A 7,179-nucleotide genomic window follows, 5' to 3' on the forward strand; every position below is an offset into this window, starting at 1 on the left:
TCTCCTGAAAGATATCTAGTTGGATGATAAATGAACAAGGAATGGGAAAGACTTCTTATCCTACCCTCAGGGCACATGCTCTGGACAAATGGCAAAGGCAGGAAAAATATTTAGGGGCTCCCTCTTACCTCCCCTGAAGTAATTGTAATAGCTCCACTCCCTAGTTCCATTCAAGGCCAGGCATCATTTTCTTGGAGGGGAAGGGTAAAGAAGGCAGGGATGGGACACTGGAGAAGTAAAGAAAGCAGGAAATACCTTTTCCATAATGCAGTTGTGGTAGTGTTGCAGGACCATGGCCAGGATGCCATCTAAATGTGTGAAGATGTCTCCCTTGCTCTCTAAAATAATCTTGCTGTAGCTTAAGTAGATGATGTTACAGACCAGCCCCCATTCCCTTTGCTGATGTTCCTGTAGGAGGAATGGAAAACTTGCCTTCTCTTCATCTTATCCTCCTTGCCTGGTGGGGAAATGGATTGGCTAGATGGCACAGAAGGGAAGACAAGGTTGTGGAATGGTGAACAGCTGGGAGAAAGGTGGTACAGCTGGTGATACAAGGGCCTGAAGCTTGGGCATAAGGGAATGTGGGAAATGGAGAAGAGGATGCAATTTCCCCACAGTTGGTCAGAGGGTAATAGAAGCATCTATAGGTGAGTCACAGGCCTCAGAGAAGTGGGGAGTCTAGGGAAATGGGGATGCCTCAGAAGGTTTTGTGTGGGAGGCTGGCAGAGCTCCCAGGAATGCCATCACCTTCATTAGTTTGAGGATGAATGATGAGTCCTTGTCAGTGAGGACAGCACTATATACTTGCAGTTGGTCCAGGACTATCTTCAGATGTTTCATGGACACGATACTGAGCGCCACAGCAATGCCCTGTAATGGGGATAGCTTCAACCTCTTGCCACAGCTAAGGGTTAGACAGGCACTCTTTGTGCTCTCCCAGAACCAGGGATTTAGAGAGAGGAGGGGAGAGAAAAAAGAAAGAAAAGAAATGGAAGGAAAATTTGGTTCCCCTGACTTGAACTACTTAAATCCAGATGGAGAACAAACCATCCTTGCAAGAAGTAATTCTAGAAGCAAATTACAAGAAACAGACCCTTAATTATAGAGAAAAAAATTGATGGCTACCAGAGAGGAGGTAGGTAGGGGGATAGGGGAATTAGAGGATGGGGATTAAAGAGCACATTTATGATTAAAAAAAAAAAACAACCTCTAAAAGATAGATCGATAAAGACACACAGGGCTTGTCAAAATTCAAGAGTCTGATTCTTGTATTTTTCATACTAATTGACAACACCCGGAAAAGCCCTTCTAAGTATCATGGACCAGAGGAGAACCATCCCCCATAATGTTTGTGAACTGTGGGCCCTCATATGTATATGAATTAACCTATGAATTCAGTAGAGGTTTCTTTGGTGCCTAATGCATGGGGGAAAAGCAAATTATCCTAGAGTCACAGATTTGCAAAATTTTAGGATTATCATATGGAACACTGCAGGATAAAGAATACTTATAGGCACTAGTAATTCAGAGAAGGGTTATGAGGAGGGAACAGAAGGGAAGAGCAAATCCAAGGCATATTATCAACAGAACTGGATGGATGATCAGAGGAAATGGAAGAGAGAAGACAATGCCAATATTTCTAACCCAGGAGAACAGGAAACAGCAGTAACCGACTAAAATGGGCAGGTGGAAATGTGTCCTGTCTAGAGTTGGGGAGAGAGAAAGGAAGGAGTTCCTGCATGTGTCTTGTGGGACATAGTGGAAGGACAACTAAGTGAAAAATGCTGCCATGGGGACAGATGACTGAGTGGGTGCCAAGAGCAAGGGAAGCTTGGGGATTCTATAGCTCTCGCTGGAAACAGTCTAATTAAGTTCTTGCTCCTGAGCCTTGTCTTGGGATATCATGTCATGTGGGAATGCCCACTTCCCTCCTTCTCCTAATCTAGACCCAACTAGCCCAAGTCCCTACCACCCCACACAGCCACTTTATGTGTCTGTGACCACTCATGTTGCCTTTAGTAAGGCTATTTTGTGTAGTCAGCTATTTTCTTCCTATACATGTCTGTCTCCTCAATGATTCTGTTTGCATCTTGGGCTTGGTAGTCATGATGGTGATGGATGCTCTGAGAATCTGGGAGGGAAGGGGTATTGAAGAGGTGATGCCTGAGAGCATGGGCACCAATTCTATCAGTAAGCAACACATAGAGAGTGCTTGTGTGCCAGGCATTGTTCTAGGAGCTTTTACATTTTTAATCCTGAAAGTCATCCTATAACACAGATTCCATGGTATTCCCACCAAAAATACATCATCTAAGCCTAATCATGAGGAAATATGAGATAAACCAAAAATGAGCTACATTCTACAAAATAAATGGTCCATACAGTTTTAAATGTCATGATCGTGAAAAATAAAAACTGAGGAACTGTTCCAGATTAAAAATATTAAAGATAGCCTGGGTGGCTCAGCGGTTGAGCATCTGCCTTCAGCTCAGGTCGTGATCCTGGAGTTCCGGTATTGAGTCCTACATCCGGGTCCCTGCATGGAGCCTGCTTTTCCTCCCTCTGCCTGTGTCTCTGCCTCTCTCTGTGTCTCTCATGAATAAATAAATAAAACCTTTAAAAAATATATTAAAGATAAATGTTAACTAAATGCATTATTTGATTCTAAATTAGATCCCACACCGGAGGGAAAAAAAATGTTTTTCTTTTGCTGTAAAAAAACAATGGTAGGGCATTTGGCCATTTTCTGATTAGGTCTATAAATTAGATAATAGTACAATAGCAATGTTAACGTCCTAATTTTGACCACTGTGTTCTGATTATGTAAGAGAATATCATTATTTTTAGGCAGTATACCCTAAAGTATTTAGGAGTAAATGTGCATCATGACTGCAACTTCCTAAAATGATTCAGAACATAAAATAATAATAATAAATAACTTGTCCAAGGGCACACTAAAAGTGGCAGAGCTAGAATTCCAACCCAGATTGTCTAGCTTGCCAGGTCTCAGCTTTTAACTACTTTGTCATCCTGTGTCTTAAAGGAAAAATGTTTCTCCTTTGCCAGTTCTTCCACTTCACCTCCCTCTCCTGCAGCTCTTCGTGGACAGTTTGTAGGATGGAAGAGATCATCATCTTTATCAGTGTCATATTCCTTGAGGTCCGCAGGGTGAATCCAAAGAATTTATATAGAAAAGCCTAGGAGAAGTGAAAGTGCAGGGTCATGCATAGCTTGGAATGAAGTTAAGGTAGCTTGGGGGATAGCCATTTCCCAAACTTGTTTGAAACTTCAGCCAGCACCTTCCTCACTGCCCCATCCTCCACACTGGACCTCCTATTCTCTGGGGAAATCTGGATAAGGCAGTAATCCTACAGAGCATGGGCTCAGTAAGCAAAGGAACCACCATTGCATCCCTGAAGCTAGAGGTAAGAGAAAGCTGTATTTCTAATTTCTCAGCCTCTTAGGATATGGATCATCCCTTTAGGAACTACTCTGATCCCCATACTTCTCATTTCCAGCTAGGAAATAAGTTCCTTACATCGGTGTTTTATAGCTTTCAGAGAACAGATCTTTCACCTCCTTGGTTAAATTTATTCCTAGGTATTTTATTTTTCTTGCAATTGTAAATGAGATTATTTTCTTAATTTCTCTTTCTGATGTTTCATTAAGTGAAAAGAAATGCCACATATTTCTGTATATTAATTCTGTATCCTTTACTGAATTCATTTGTCAGTTCCAGTAAATGTTTTGGTGGAGTCTTTAGGATTTTCTATACATAAGATCATGTCATCTGCAAATAATGAAAGTTTTGCTTCTTCCTTGCCCACTTGGATGGCTTTCATTTCTTTTTCTTGTCTGATTGCTGTGGCTAGGACTTCCAGCACTACGTTGAATAAAAGCGGTGAGAGTGGATATCCTTGTTTTTGGTTTTAGGGGAAAAGCTCTCAGTTTTTCACCATTGAGTATGATGTTAGCCATCATATATCATATATGGTTTGTCTTATGTTGAAATATGTTCTTTCTAAACTTACTTCGAGAGTTTTTATCATGAATGGATGTTGTACTTTGTCAAATGCTTTGTCTGCATCTATTGAGATGATCATATGGTTTTTATCCTTTCTCTTATTAATGTGAAACATCATGTTGATGGATTTGTGAATATTGAACCACCCTTGCATCCCTGGAATAAATATCACTTGATCATGGTGAATGATTTTGGATTCTGTTTGCTAACATTTTTCTAAGCATTTTTGCATCTATGTTCATCAGAGATATTGGCCTGTGGTTTTCTTTTTCTATAATGCCCTTAGCTAATTTTGGTATCATGGTAATGGCACAAATATGCAAAGATATTCTATGCTCATGGATCTGAAGAACCAATATTGTTAAAATGTCCATATTAGCCAAAGTAGTCTACAAACTTAATGCAACCCCCATCAAAATACCAACAGCATTTGTCACAGAACTAGAACAATCCTAAAATTTGTATAGAATCACACACAAAAAAGCAGACAAACAAACAAACAAAAAAACTGAATTAGCCAAAGCAATTTTGAAAAAGAACAAAGCGGGAAGTATCACAATCCCAGATTTCAAACTTTACTATAAAGCTGTAGTGATCAAAACAGTATGGTACTGGCACAAAAATAGGCACATAAACCAATAAAACAGAATAGGGAGTCCAGAAACAAACCCACATTTTTATGGTCAATTAATCTATGACAAACGAGTCAAGAATATACAATGGGAAAAAGACAGTCTTTTCAACAAATGATGTTGGGAAAACTGGATAGCTAATGCACAAGAATAAAACTGAACCACCTTCTTTTTTTAAATATTTTTATTTATTTATTCATGAGAGACACAGAGAGACAGGGAGAGAAGCAGGCTCCATGAAGGGAGCCTGATGTGGGACTAGATCCTGAGACTCCAGGACCATGCCCTGGGCTGAAGGTGGCGCTAAACCTCTGAGCCATCCAGGGAATCCCCTGAACCATTTCTTATACCATACACAGAAATAAACTCAAAGTGGATTTAAGACATAAATGTGAGATTTGGAACCATAAAATTCCTGAGAGGAAACACAGGCAGTAATTTCTTTGACATCAGCCATAGAAACATTTCTCTAGATATGTCTCCTCAGGCAAGGGAAACAAAAGCAAAATTAAATTTATTGGGACCATGCCAAAATAAAAATCTGCACAGTGAAGGAAACCATCAACAAAACAAAAATGTAACCTATTGAATGGGAGAAGATATTTACAAATGATATATTTGATAAGGAGTTAATATCCAAAGTATATTAAAAATTTATATAACTCAACACCAAAAAAGCAAATAATCCAATTAAAAATAGTCAAAGGACCCAAATAGACATCCTTTCAAAGAAGACATATATATGGTGGGTAAACACATGAAAAGATGACCAACATCATTATCAGGGAAATGCAAATCAAAACCACAATGAGACACATCTTACATGTGTCAGAATGGCTAAAATAAAAAACACAAGAAATAACAAGAGTTTATAGGGATGGGGAGGAAAAGGAATCCTTGTGCACTGTTGGTCGGAATTCAAACTGGTGTAACCTCTGTGGAAAACAGTATGGAGGGATCCCTGGGTGGCGCAGCGGTTTGGCGCCTGCCTTTGGCCTGGGGCGCGATCCTCGAGACCCGGGATCGAATCCCACGTCGGGCTCCTGCTTCTCCCTCTGACTATGTCTCTGCCTCTCTCTCTCTGTATGACTATCATAAAAAGAAAGAAAACAGTATGGACATTCGTCAAAAAATTAAAGATAGACTAACCCTGTAATCCAGCAAGTCCACTACTCACTTGTCTTTAAGCAGGATAGACTCTGTAATGTGGTATTTACCCAAAGAAAATGAAGACGCTAATTCAAAAAGATATATTCCCCCTAATGTTGATTGCAGAATTATTTATAATAGCCAAGATATGGGAGCAACCCAGTCCATTGATAGATGAATGGATAAAGATGTGGAATGGGGTATTATGCAGCCTTGAAAAGAATGAAATTGGGAACCCCGGGGTGGGGGGGTGGGGTGGCTCAGCGGTTTAGCGCTGCCTTCAGCATAGGACCTGATCCTGGAGTTCCTGAATTGAGTCGCACATCAGGTTCCCTGCATGGAGACTGCTTCTCCCTCAGCCTGTGTCTCTGCCTCTCTCTCTCTATCTCTCTGTCTCTCATGAATAAACAAATAAAAATCTTGAAAGAAAGAAAGAAAGAAAGAAAGAAAGAAAGAAAGAAAAGAATGAAATCTTGCCATTTGCAACCACATGGATGGACCTAGAGGGTATAATGCTAAGTGAAATAGAGAAAAACAAATACCATATGATTTCACTCACATGCAGAATTTCAGAAATGAAACCCAGATGAACATAGAAAAAAGAGACCAACAAAATATAGACTCTTAAATACAGAGAACAAACTGATGGCTGCCAGAGGGGAGGTGGGTGGGGGGACTTAAGAGTACACTTATCTTGATGAGCACTGAGAGATGCATAGAATTATTGAATCACTATATTGTACACCTGAAACTAAAATAACACTATATGTTGGTTACACTTGAAAAAAAAGTAATTAAAAAAAATAAAAGGTAAAATAAATTTTAATAACACAGCTTCACTTGAAAAAATTAACATTAGAAACAGTTCCTTAAATTTGCATAATTTTAAAATCAAAATAGCAAAATCAAAAAAGTATTTTTATGTAATCTTTATCTCTCCCTCTTCTGAATTTCAGTAACCTTTATCCTTGTTTACTATGCCTTGCCCTGTCTACCTTGTAATATCCATATTTATGTACTCAAACACTTTCCTACCTCAGGGTTTCTGCATTTCCTGTTTCCCTTGTCTGGAATCTTCCTTGGGTTCTTCAAAATGCTGTCTCACTCTCATCTTTCTGACCCTAGTTCATTGAGCCTTTTGTAACCAACTAAGCTCCTCTCTAGTTCACCATCCTGCCTCTCTTGTTCAAAGCTTTATCACAATCACTAGTCATCTTGTTTATGTGTTTGTTAGTTCCTAACTTGACCCAATCTCTTATCTCCAATGAGAATAAAGCTCAGGAGCAATGTATGTGCTGTTCATTGCTCTGCTCCAGTGCTAACACAGTAGAAAAACAGGGTATACCAGTGTTCAATGAATGTGTCAACTCTCCC

The sequence above is a fragment of the Vulpes lagopus genome, chromosome 21 (assembly GCF_018345385.1).
Source record: "Vulpes lagopus strain Blue_001 chromosome 21, ASM1834538v1, whole genome shotgun sequence".
Taxonomy (NCBI): domain Eukaryota; kingdom Metazoa; phylum Chordata; class Mammalia; order Carnivora; family Canidae; genus Vulpes; species Vulpes lagopus.